The sequence below is a fragment of the Anas acuta genome, chromosome 14, assembly GCF_963932015.1.
Source record: "Anas acuta chromosome 14, bAnaAcu1.1, whole genome shotgun sequence".
Taxonomy (NCBI): Eukaryota; Metazoa; Chordata; class Aves; order Anseriformes; family Anatidae; genus Anas; species Anas acuta.
In genome coordinates this window covers 124,068-137,293 of record NC_088992.1, presented here as the reverse complement: position 1 = coordinate 137,293, position 13,226 = coordinate 124,068, and the positions used below count along the sequence as shown (strand labels likewise).

The 13,226-nt window shown below is 55.7% G+C and overlaps 1 long non-coding RNA gene across 1 annotated transcript; it reads left to right on the top strand.

Moving 5' to 3' along the window:
- Positions 1-2,637: 2,637 nt before the first annotated feature.
- On the top strand, positions 2,638-7,794 carry LOC137864224 (uncharacterized). Its single transcript, XR_011101383.1, has 4 exons — positions 2,638-3,493; positions 3,939-3,999; positions 4,160-4,218; positions 4,341-7,794. It is a non-coding gene; the product is annotated as an uncharacterized lncRNA (long non-coding RNA).
- The last annotated feature ends 5,432 nt before the right edge of the window (positions 7,795-13,226 follow it).

Sequence of the window (13,226 nt, the reverse complement as noted above, 5' to 3'; positions counted from 1 at the left end):
TAAGTTGATGGCCTGAACTTCTGTTCCTATTAATATTTGTAGTACTAGCCAGCCTGTGAGACATCTTTTCCGTCTCTTGTGAAGCAGTGGCCTTGTCTTTCTGGAAGAGGTGGTTTTACCATTGGAATTACACCAGTGAGATTCAAGAAGGAAATAAAATCCGAAAGCAGCATATCTTTATTACCATGTGAAGTGAAAAAGTTACACATGGAAAGAACTTGTTATAAACATTTCTGAACTCTTTTCTTAGCGGTAATGTACTCATCTGTACAGCTGAACATACTTAAAAAAAAACCACAGTAATACCTTGGAATACATAGGGCGATTCATCCCTATCCATCACATCAGTCTGAGAGAAGAAAGCAAGACGTCCTTGCAGACTGTGACAATGAAAAGATGAAAAATTAGTGGAATAAATCTCAGTGCATGTAGTCCTGCATCCCAAATGGAGCACAGAAGGAAGGTTGCTTGCATAGAAGAGCAGTGGATGCTTCATGCCCGTGTTAAAGAGAATATTGACAGAGAGAATTATTTGTAAGACAAGCTGCCGTGCGTGGTGTGGGTAGCAAATATGTTGGAAAAAATACAGCCATAAGCTCTGAATGGCACAGTAGGCGAGCTGTAATCCGCCTGACAAGCCCTCCCGCTGGCGCCCTCTGTCGCCACCTGCTGGTGGGAAAGGGCTTCTGCAGGCGGCCAGGCGGCGCGCATGCGCGCTGGCGACCGCTGGCACCCTCTGCCGCCACCTTCTGGAGGCAATCGGGTACTGCAGGCAGCCGAGCTCCGCGCATGCGCGAAGGCGCCAGCGGGCACCCTCTGCCGCCACCTGCTGGTGGAGAAAGAATACTGCAGGCTGCCGAGCTATGCGCATGCGCGGTTGCGCCCGCGGGCGCCCTCTGCCGCCACCTTCTGGTGGAGATTGAGTACTGCAGGCGCCCGGGGGCCGCGCATGCGCGGTGGCACCCGCGGGCGCCCTCTTCCGCCATCTGCTGGTGATAAACGAGTACTGCAGGCTGCAGGGCGCAGCGCATACACGGTGGCGCCCCCGGGCGCCCTCTGCCGCCACCTGCTGGAAGCAATCGGGTACTGCAGGCGCCCGGGGGCCGCGCATGCGCGGTGGCGCCCGCGGGTGCACTCTGCCGCCACATTCTGGATGTAAATCGGGTACTGCAGGCAGCCGGGCTCCGCGCATGCGCGGTGGCGCCCGAGGGTGCCCTCTGCCGCCACCTGCTGGTGGAGAACGAGTACTGCAGGCAGCTGGGATCCGCGCATGCGCAGTGGAGCCCGCGGGCGCCCTTTGCGCTACCTGCTGGTGGAAAAGGGGTACTGCAGGCGGCCGGGGGGCGCGCATGCGCGGTGGCGCCCGCGGGCGCTCTCTAATGCCCCCTGCTGCTGGAAAAGGGGTACTGCAGGCGGCCGGGGGGCGCGCATGCGCGGTGACGCCCGAGGGCGCCCCTCTGCCGCCACCTGCTGGTGGAAAACGAGTACTGTAGGCGGCCAGGGGCCGTGCACGCGCGTTGCTTATTACGTCTTTTTTTTTTTTTGATGTGTAATTTCCTACGCTCCTAGATTTTTCTTCATATGTAAATGAAAGGTTCGTGCTAATTCCCGTTGAAAATATTTCATTTACTTTCTTGGTTGTATTGTCCTTTCTATGTTCAAAGCTGAGGCAAAAATAGGGTAAATTTTGCTTCTAGAAACACCGCAGTTCTTTTGTCTGCACTCCGCATGCTGTAAACTAGGGATAGGTGACAAATAAATAAAAAAATAAATAAATGAACACAGCTGCTGCTCCTGCTCTCTTTCTTGTGCTTTGCCCCCTCCTCTTTCCCAGGTGATTGGGTTTGGGTGCTGGGCGGGGCCAAATGTTATACGAGCCCTAGGCGTTCTATCAGAGAGCTCCTTCTGCGTGGGCTGCTCTTTGGGGTCGGTGCTTTGTTTATTCTTCTGTTAGCTACATGCAGGGTTCTTTTCGTGGGTCAGAGTCTTGTACGATATTTTAGAGGAAACCAATCTAGTAGTACGTGCATTTATTGCATGAAGCTCTTTGGAGGTGATTAATTGTTATAGCACTTTTATGGATAGGATGTCAATATTATTTTGTGTGTTTGCTTTGTTGTTCTATGTCCCTCATGATTTTTGCAGGGTTATAGGGCAGATGCCACCAGGTCTACCCCTTTTGTTGTTTTTGTTTTGTTTGATTTATTTTTCTTATTTTCTTTTTCGGAAGGGGGTTTGGGATTTGAGCGTCCTATTTTTTGGGGTTTGGGATTTGAGCATCTTAATTTTGTGGGTGTGGGATTTGAGCGTCTTAAGTGTTTGGGTTAGGGCTTTTAGGCATAGGACTTCAGGCGTTTAGTGTGATGGATAGTTTGGCTTAGGTCTGTAGGGGTTTCGAGGATTTTTAGGGTTAGGGCTTGCGGCTTTTTTGTGTAAGGGCTAGGGTTACAGGGAGTGCTGTTAAATGGAGTTCTCGACAACTCGGCCTCTGATTGGCCGTGCCGGCTGCCCAGGGAATGCTGGTAGGTGTAGTTTTCCGGCACAAGGCTTCCGGTAGGCTGCGTTGAGTGCCCAGAGCGTGCCGGGAAATGTAGTTCTGGGACTCCGGACTTCCGGGAGGCCATGTTGGGTGCCCAGAGCACACCGGGAAATGTAGTTCTGGGACTCCGGACTTCCGGGAGGCCATGTTGGGTGCCCAGAGCACACCGGGAAATGCAGTTCTCGGGGACTAGGGCTGGGGCTAGGGTTAGAGCTTAGGGTGAGGGTTGGGGTTAGGGTTAGGGCTAGTGAATGCTGGTTCTCTGTGTTTGCAGATGACGGTGAGCGTGTGTAAACTAATTCCAGTTGAAGAAGTTTCAGTTACTTGCTTGGTGACATTATCAGTTCAACATTAAAAGCTGCAGCAAAAGCAAAAGGGGAGTTTTGCTTCTAGAAACACCACAGGTCTCTTGTCTGCTCTCGGAATGTTTTTGAGATAAACCAGATTTTAAAAAACAAAGGAAAAAAAAAAAAACACAGCTGCTTCTTTTGCTCTCTTCCTACTTTCTTGTGCTTTGTCCCTCCCCTTTCCCAGGTGATTGGGTTTGGGTGCTGGGCGGGGCTGAATGCTATATGAGCCCCAGGCATGCTATCAGAGAGCTCCTTCTGCTTGGGCTGCTCTTTGGGGTAAGTGCTTTGGTTTTCCTTCAGTCAGTTGCAGGGTTCTCTAGGCAGACTGGAGCCTATGGATTTCTGGATTTTAAGTGCTTGGAATTCACTCAGTAGCGGGATGTTTAGTAGGGGCTGCTGGCTCACTGTTTTTTTTGGGATGGTGGGATACTCTTCTGTTTTTGAGCTATGTTTTAATCTCTAGATGTATAAACCCACTTGTGTAACTCTCCAGAGGACTAAAACCAGCTTGATTGAATGCTACGTATGGCTTGGCAGCGTAGATGCAGCATTACCAAGACACTGAGCAGAGTTGTATCAGAGTCACCTCTTTCATCTGCAAAGGGTAAGTCTGCGACTACCCCTGCCGAGGCTGCTGTGTGTGCATGTCTTTTTGGCATTTGTGGAGCTCGGTTGTTTTTTTTTGTGTGTGTATGTTTTAACTTTCTGTTTTTCTGAGCAGTAAATAGTGTGTGTGCTGAGCGTGGTTGGCAGGAGGAGGTGGGGAGCTGCTCAGGACTGGTAGGTTTGGTTTCTAGGAGTGTGCGGCATCCTTCCTGTGTGATGCGACTGATTGTTGGGTGGGAACGTTCCAGCTCATATGTCTTAAGCAATGTAGCTTGTGTAGTGTGTGTTGTGTGGCCCGGGTGCAGCTTGCTGTGGTGTTGTGAGTGAACAATCTCAGAGCTGGTGAGCAGCTGAAGTACCGGAGCTGGGAAGAGAGAGGTCTTGCAGCAGGTACGCTGTGGCTGTGAGGCGCCTCAGAGTGTGCATTTCTCTTGTCTCTGCAGGTGCTTTGTGCAGTTGTGGAGAGGGAAGGGAAATCTTCATGTCAGGAAGCTCTGAGGGAAGGTGAGTGGTGTCAGCCTGGTCATGCCTTATCCGAAGCAAAGGGAAGACGCTCAGGTGTTTCCCTGTGAGGGTCTGAGGTGAGGCTGATTGGGATAGAGGAGCAGTGTGGCAGGTGGGTTCTTGCAAGCACCGCGGTCATTGTATCCTTTTATGTTCCCAGGTGGCGTGGGTGATGCTGGCCGCTCCTTTCAAGCTTGGACCTAATTTGCAGGTCCAGAGGCAAGTGGAGTGCTGTTTTGAAAGGATAAAAGTAAAGATGGGGTTGCTTATGTTGTTGAGGGATGGGTGCTACTGCTGGCAGCTGAATGTTTATCTTCTGCCTGTGTCTTTCCCTTGTTCAGGCTGAAATGCAGCGTGCAGTTCGCAGTGCAGGACGTCTCGACCCAAGCTGCCTCTGCAGTGACTCTGGTGTGTGATGAGCAGAGGTAACTGTTGTTTTTGGGGTGTGGTTGTCACTGCAGTTATTTTCCTACATCCAATAGAGTAAAACTCCAGTTTGCCTTTTAGAGGTGCTATAAGTGGGTAAGGAGAAGAGATGGAAGCATGTGCCACGTGGGACAGGCAAGCGGCTGAGGTACAGGAGGGGATGAGAGTATGTGATTTTTTTCTGGGGATGGAATGGAATTGATTTTGTTGGTGTATAATCTGTTCTGCTCTTGGATTTTTCTTTCTAAGTTTAAAAAAAATAATAAAATTTGAGCTAATTCCAGTTAAGAAAGTTTCAGTTACTTGCTGGGTTGTATTGTCCTTTTAATATTCAAAGCTTCAGCGAAAGCATGGGGATTGTTGCTTTTAGAAACACCTCAGGTCTCATCTGCACTCTGCATTCTGTTGAGCTAAAGCAGATCCCCCCCAAAAAAACAAACAGGTAAACAAAAAAAAAAACCAAACACACACACACACAAATGAAGAACAAAATAAAACACCATTGGTAGACTTGTTGTGAATGCAACGAACATTTAATCCCTTTGTTTTCCCAGGTGGTGTGGATGATACTGGCTGCACTGTTGGAGCTTGGATTTGGAGAGGAAGAGGTGAGCAGAACTGTATGTTGCATCAGCAGTAGTCAGCATCGTGGAGAAGGTGGGCATCGTGGCCGGCGTGCTAGTGAATGCTGGTACTCTGTTTTTGCAGCTGATGATGAGCCTTCAGTTGACTAAGATGACAATCGGTGCCTGTGCATTTCTTGAGGCGGAGGGACTTTACCATGCAGCAACCTGAGAGCTAAGTTGTGGGGCACCTGGTATTTGCATATCTGGGGTGGCTAATGGGAGCTGTGAGCCAGAGCAGCGTGGTGCCTGCTGGCTGAATAGACTTGGTGCCACTGTGAGGGTGGTTGAGGCTGAGTCACGTTCAGGCTGCTTGTGGCTGGGTCACCAGGCTAATAGGAGCAGCGGGATTATTTTGTAGCGTGAGTGCGTGTGCCAGGCAGGACGGTTTCCTTCAGTTTGTCTGTCCTGTAGTGTTGCTTCTGCAGTGTCTGTTCTGTGCTTCTCGGGTCTTGATATCCTCCTGGCTTTTGACACTGGACTGACCAGGCAGGCGACTCGGTAGCTGTGCTGAAGGGCCTCAATGCTTGTTTTGTCATCATGACTCTGATCCGAGCACTTCTTGTCTTGCAGTCGCTGCTTGAAATACAGATCTGTTTCAGGTCTTGTGTATCATACTCGGTTTGAGATCGCGTCTGTTTCCATCCTCACTCTTGCAGAAGTCATCTGGGCCGCATCAGGAGTTCTTGCTTGGGAATTGATTTCCTGAGAGTTGTCTTAGGGGGTTTTCAGTCCCCATCCTTCCGGTCTCTTGTCTTGAAGGCAGGCTTTTTAGGCCTCCATCATCCCAGTTCTGGCAGTTGCTTCCAGTCACGTGTCGTGACATTTTAGTCTCTTGTAGGGTCTGGTGCAGAGCACCTGTTCTGACTTGCTGTTGCTGTAGGGCTTTCTTTTTGGGGGTCACTTTTTCTTGTGCCTTGTGTTGTGTGTTTTGTTTGTAGTGTTTGTGGCGTGCCTGTGTGTGTATGTGTTTGGTCTGGAGCTGTCCTGCCTGGCAGTTAGTGATGGCAGTTAACGTGGCAGTGCATGGGTGTACTAATACATTGATGGGACTGTGTTGGCAAAGACATCCGGTCTGCCTCTGGGCACTTGCTGAAGGACATCTGGCACAGTATATCTGTTTGCGAGCAACTTCTCGTTTACCTCTATTTATTTAAAAAATTGTAAAATTTAATTGCAATCCAGTTTGGGACCCAGTCATGTATGACACCAGGGGGCTTGTCCAGGAGGGCTTTGGTTCTTGGAATCTTATTTGATGTAGGAGAGGTGCCCCAGCATTTGGTGGTTGCTGTTCGAGTCTGGTCGGGACTAATGGCATCTCGAACCTGAATACAGGTAAGCTAAGGTTTTGATTTTTTTTCAGCTCCCTTGCTGGCTGCAGCAGTATATTTTGCCCGTAATTCTGCGTGTGAAGATCTGAATGAAGTCAACGGAGTCGTAAGTGTTTAAAGCGTATACTGTTCTGTTGGATGGGTTTTGGTTGCCTGTGTGTGTAAGAGTGTGACTGAGACGGAATTTAGTTCCGAAGCGATTGTGGAGGTCTTCTGTACCACAGTTCCAATCTCCCGCGAGGGACTTGGCCGATGAAGGACCGAAGGGATTCCCAAAGGATTTGTGGGTGGGTGATAGATCTTAAATCCTCTTTAAGACACTCTTATTAAGGTAACCAAGGGCTGTGGGAATTGCCAGAGTAACATTCCTAGATGGGTGAGACAAAACCGAAGACCAGGGACCAGAAGAAAGGGAGCAAATTACCAGACATACCACCAGAAAGTCCATTAGGAATAACGATTAGAAACTGGAACGAGAGAGGCCCCAGTAACGTAAAAAGTAAATAAAAAATGGTTCAGTCTTGTGTGATAGAATGGCCAAAGGAGCCTTTAAGACCGCATGTCTTTCGGCCCGTTTTTGGATCCTTTGAAGACTGTATTTGTCAGGCCTTAAATACACATGTTAATTCGAAGGAACCTTTCTGCCGGGAAGAAAGTGATGATGCAGGATTATGGATCAGGAGGACTTCATGTCCTTTTACAGCCTTAATATTTACACTAAAAGCAGGTAAGAAATTTTGAAGAAGAAGAAGAACAGGAAAAATAAAAAGATAATAAACGGGAGCCGTTGGATAACCTACCATCTCCATATCGTAACAATCCACCTCTGGTGGTGTGCTGGGTCTGGCTGGAATGTTAACTTTCCCAGCAGCAGCCCATACAGTGCCGTACTCTGCAGTTGTAGCTGGAGCAGCAGTGTTATCACACCTGTGTTGTGTCTACTGCTGAGCAGCAGTGGCACAGCATTGGGCCTTTCTCTAACCCTCCTAGGGGATGGGCAAAAAGCGAGGAGAGAAACATCACTAGGGCAGCTGACCTAAACCAATCAAAGGGATATTCCATACCATGGGATGTCACACTCAGCAATAAAAGGTGGAAACAGGAAGAAGAGGGGAGGGGTGGGCTCTCGTTGAGAAGACGTCGGTCCTCCTCTCGAACACCGGCTGCGTGCGTTGAGGCCTTGCATCAAGGACGTGGTCAATCATCGCTCATTTGTGGGAAGTAGAGAGCAATTTCTTTCCTCTGCACTTCCATATAGCTGTCATTTATTTTGTTTGTTTGTTTTCGTCCCTTCTTTTTATTTTCCCTTTTCCCCTTTCCCTTTTTATTTCCCCTTAGTTAAATTGTTTAGTTCATGGTAGTCTTTATTTAATTATTATAATTATTTCCATTTAATTAAATTATCCTGATCTCAACCCGTGAGTTGTTCTTTGCTTTACTTCTCCCCCTCCTCACCTAAAGGATGCATTCATGAGAAGTAGGACTGCCGTATCTGAGAGAGCTCCTCTATATCCTTTAAGGGAGGTAACTGGTGTATAACTGGGTTGGAGTTTTAACAGGGTTTTAAGGGTTTCAGGGTTAGCGTGTTAGGGTTTTAGAGTTCTTTTTGGGATGGAGTGTCGCTATGTTTTTTAGGGTTAGGGTCCTAGGGTTTTATTTTTGGTCAGTTATTTAGGGTTAGTGTGTTAAGATCCTTTTTTTTTTTTTTTTTTTTTTTTCAGGTTAGGTTCTCCAGGGTTAGAGTTTCGAGCGTCCTAATTTTTTGGGTTACGGTGTTGAGCGTCCTAATGTTTTGTGTTAGGGCTTTGGGTGTTAAGCATCTGAATTTTTGGGTTAGAGTTTTGCGCATCCTGATGTTTTGAGTAAGGGTTTTGAGCATCCTAGTGTTTTGGGTTGGCTTTGTGTTTTGAGCATCTTAATTTTGGGGTTACGGCTTTAAGCGTCCTAATCTTGTTGTTTAGGGCTTTGAGAATCCTATTGTTTTGGGTTTGGGTTTTGAGCGTCCTAAGTGTCCTAAGGGCTTTTAGGCATAGGACTTCAGGGGTTTAGTGTGGTAAACAGTTTGGATTAGGCCTGTAGGGGTTTCGAAGTTTTTTAGTGTTAGGGCTTGAGTCTATTTTGAAAGGGCAGTAAGTGCTTGGGTTCCAGTGAGTGCTGGTAAATGTATTTCTCGAACGCTGGGCCTGTGATTGGTCAAGCCAGCTGCCTGGGGAATGCTGGTAGGCGTAGTTTTCTGGCACTGGGCTTCTGGGAGGCCATGTTTGGTGCCCAGAGCATGCCGGGTGGGGGTTGGGGGGTAAGGGGGTCGGGGGTTAAGGTGGGGGTTATATCTGTTAGGGTTGGGGGGTCAGGGTTGGGTGGTCGGGGGTTAGGTGGTTCCATGGGGTGACCCCCCTATCTCTGCCCCCCCCCAGACAAGGAGGAGACGAAGCTGAAGGGCGTCCTCTACTTCCAGGCCATAGAGGAGGTGTACTACGACCACGGGCGGGCGGCCTGCAAGGTGGGGGGGCCATATGGGGCTGGGGGGGGCTGTATGGGGCCAAGGGGGGGGTACTTGTGGGGCTGGGAGGTTGTGGGGAACATCTGGAGAAGGTGCCTGTAGGGTTTGGGGGAGCACCTACAGGGTTTGGGGTGGGATCTGTGTGGCTGGGGGGGGGTCTCTGTGGGGCCGGGGGGTTTTGGGGGGTTGTGACCCTATGGGGTGCCCCCCCCAGAGCCCCAACCCGCGGCTGACCTAGCATTTTAGCGTGGCCGCCGTCCACCAGCAGCTTCATGCCCGTCTTCCGCTCCCAGTGGCCCGCGGGGCGCCCGGTGGCCCTACCGGTGTCACCAGCGGCCACCTTGGGGTCAACGGCGGCGGTTTTGGGGTTTTGGTCTGGGGGGTGCTGACATGTCCCCCCCCGCACCCCCCCCAGGCATCCTGGCCCTTCAGCTGCCCCCGGGGGGGCTCGACGCCGAGTTCTACAGGTGAGAACCAGTTCCCTTTGCCCCCTAAATGCGCCCCCAGACCCCCCCCAAATTGACCCCCCCCCCAATTTATTCCCCCCCCCCCCAGCGCCTGCCTCCACCTGGCCGAGATGCAGCGTCGGGTGCAGGAGGCGCTGGCGGACGGCTGCTGCGGGCACGGGTAAGACGGGGGAGGGGGCGCCAAGAGGGGGGGGGGGGTCCATTGGGCTTGGGGGGACCCCAAGGGGGGGGGACCAAAATGAGGGGGGAACCAAGTGTGCGGGGTGCGTTTGCCGGGGGGACGCATATGCGGGGTGCACCGGGTGGGGGAACCAAAATGAGGGGGGAACCATATGTGCGGGGTGCGGGTTCCGGGGGGACACACTTGCGGGGCGCACTGGGGGGGTGGGAACCAAAATGAGGGGGGAACCAAGTGTGGGGGGTTCGGGTTCAGGGGGGACAAATTTGCGGGGCGCACCGGGGGGAACCAAAAGAAGGGGGGAACCAAATGTGCGGGGTGCGGGTTCGGGGGGGACAAATTTGCGGTGCGCACCGGGGGGAACCAAAAGAAGGGGGGAACCAAATGTGTGGGGTGCAGGTTCTGGGGAGACGCATTTGCGGGGCGCACCGGGGGGTAACCAAAATGAGGGGGGAAGCATATGTGCAGGGTGAGGTTGTCGGGGGGACGCCATTAGGGTTGGGGTTGGAGTTGGGGTTCGGGTAAGGTTAGGGTTAGAGATAGGCCGCCCCCTGCTGGTGGAAAAGGGGTACTGCAGGCGGCCGAGGGGAGCTCATGCCCGGTGACGCCTGAGGGCGCCCCTCTGCCGCCACCTGCTGGTGGAAAAGGAGTACTGCAGGCGGCCGAGGGGAGCTCATGCCCGGTGACGCCCGAGGGCGCCCCTCTGCCGCCACCTGCTGGTGGAAAAGGGTTACTGCAGGCGGCCGAGGAGAGCTCATGCCCGGTGACGCCCGAGGGCGCCCCTCTGCCGCCACCTGCTGGTGGAAAAGGGGTACCGCAGGAGGCCGAGGGGAGCTCATGCCCGGTGACGCCCGAGGGCGCCCCTCTGCCGCCACCTGCTGGTGGAAAAGGGTTACCGTAGGCGGCCGAGGGGAGCTCATGCCCGGTGACGCCCGAGGGCGCCCCTCTGCCGCCACCTGCTGGTGGAAAAGGGGTACTGCAGGCGGCCGAGGGGAGCTCATGCCCGGTGACGCCCGAGGGCGCCCCTCTGCCGCCACCTGCTGGTGGAAAAGGGGTACCGCAGGAGGCCGAGGGGAGCTCATGCCCGGTGACGCCCGAGGGCGCCCCTCTGCCGCCACCTGCTGGTGGAAAAGGGGTACTGCAGGCGGCCGAGGGGAGCTCATGCCCGGTGACGCCCGAGGGCGCCCCTCTGCCGCCCCCTGCTGGTGGAAAAGGGGTACTGCAGGCGGCCGAGGGGAGCTCATGCCCGGTGACGCCCGAGGGCGCCCCTCTGCCGCCACCTGCTGGTGGAAAAGGGGTACCGCAGGAGGCCGAGGGGAGCTCATGCCCGGTGACGCCCGAGGGCGCCCCTCTGCCGCCACCTGCTGGTGGAAAAGGGGTACCGCAGGAGGCCGAGGGGAGCTCATGCCCGGTGACGCCCGAGGGCGCCCCTCTGCCGCCACCTGCTGGTGGAAAAGGGGTACCGCAGGAGGCCGAGGGGAGCTCATGCCCGGTGACGCCCGAGGGCGCCCCTCTGCCGCCACCTGCTGGTGGAAAAGGGTTACCGTAGGCGGCCGAGGGGAGCTCATGCCCGGTGACGCCCGAGGGCGCCCCTCTGCCGCCACCTGCTGGTGGAAAAGGGGTACCGCAGGCGGCCGAGGGGAGCTCATGCCCGGTGACGCCCGAGGGCGCCCCTCTGCCGCCACCTGCTGGTGGAAAAGGGTTACCGTAGGCGGCCGAGGGGAGCTCATGCCCGGTGACGCCCGAGGGCGCCCCTCTGCCGCCACCTGCTGGTGGAAAAGGGGTACCGCAGGCGGCCGAGGGGAGCTCATGCCCGGTGACGCCCGGGGGCGCCCCTCTGCCGCCACCTGCTGGTGGAAAAGGGGTACTGCAGGCGGCCGAGGGGAGCTCATGCCCGGTGACGCCCGAGGGCGCCCCTCTGCCGCCACCTGCTGGTGGAAAAGGGGTACTGCAGGCGGCCGAGGGGAGCTCATGCCCGGTGACGCCCGAGGGCGCCCCTCTGCCGCCACCTGCTGGTGGAAAAGGGGTACTGCAGGCGGCCGAGGGGAGCTCATGCCAGGTGACGCCCGAGGGCGCCCCTCTGCCGCCACCTGCTGGTGGAAAACGAGTACTGTAGGCGGCCAGGGGCCGTGCACGCGCGTTGCTTATTACGTCTTTTTTTTTTTTTGATGTGTCAACGGCAGCGGTTTTGGGGTTTCGGTCTGGGGGGTGCTGACATGTCCCCCCCGCACCCCCCCAGGCATCCTGGCCCTGCAGCTTCCCCCGGGGGGGCTCGACGCCGAGTTCTACAGGTGAGAACCAGTCCCCTCCGCCCCCTAAATGCGCCCCCAGACCCCCCCCAATTTATTCCCCCCCCCCCAGCGCCTGCCTCCACCTGGCCGAGATGCAGCGTCGGGTGCGGGAGGCGCTGGCGGAGCGCGAGCGGCTGCTGCGGGCACGGGTAGGACGGGGGGGGGGGCACCAAGGGGGGGGGATCCATGGGGCTTGTGGGGACCCCAAGGGGGGGGGACCAAAATGAGGGGGGAACCAAGTGTGCGGGGTTCGGGATCGGGGGGGACAAATTTGCGGGGCGCACCGGGGGGTAACCAAAATGAGGGGGGAATCATATGTGCAGTGTGAGCTTGTCGGGGGGACGCCATTAGGGTTGGGGTTAAAGTTGGGGTTCGGGTAAGGTTAGGGTTAGAGATAGGCCGCCCCCTGCTGGTGGAAAAGGGGTACTGCAGGCGGCCGGGGGGAGCTCATGCCAGGTGACGCCCGAGGGCGCCCCTCTGCCGCCACCTGCTGGTGGAAAACGAGTACTGCAGGCGGCCGAGGGGAGCTCATGCCCGGTGACGCCCGAGGGCGCCCCTCTGCCGCCACCTGCTGGTGGAAAAGGGGTACTGCAGGCGGCCGAGGGGAGCTCATGCCCGGTGACGCCCGAGGGCGCCCCTCTGCCGCCACCTGCTGGTGGAAAAGGGGTACTGCAGGCGGCCGAGGGGAGCTCATGCCCGGTGACGCCCGAGGGCGCCCCTCTGCCGCCACCTGCTGGTGGAAAACGAGTACTGCAGGCGGCCGAGGGGAGCTCATGCCCGGTGCCGCCCGAGGGCGCCCCTCTGCCGCCACCTGCTGGTGGAAAAGGGGTACTGCAGGCGGCCGAGGGGAGCTCATGCCCGGTGACGCCCGAGGGCGCCCCTCTGCCGCCACCTGCTGGTGGAAAAGGGGTACTGCAGGCGGCCGAGGGGAGCTCATGCCCGGTGCTAACATGTCCCCCCCGCACTCCCCCAGGCATCCTGGCCCTGCAGCTGCCCCCGGGGGGGCTCGACGCCGAGTTCTACAGGTGAGAACCAGACCCCTCCGCCCCCTAAAAGCGCCCCCAAAACCCCCCCAATTTATTCCCCCCCCCCAGCGCCTGCCTCCACCTGGCCGAGATGCAGCGTCGGGTGCGGGAGGCGCTGGCGGAGCGCGAGCGGCTGCTGCGGGCACGGGTAGGACGGGGGGTGGGGCACCAAGGGGGGGGGGTCCATGGGGCTTGGGGGGACCCCAAGGGGGGGGGAACCAAAATGAGGGGGGAACCAAGTGTGCGGGGTGCGGGTTCCGGGGGGACACACTTGCCAGGCGCACCGGGGGGGGGGAACCAAAGTGAGGGGGGAACCAAGTGTGCGGGGTTCGGGTTCCGGGGGGACACATTTGCGGGGCGCACCGGGGAGAACTAAAATGAGGGGG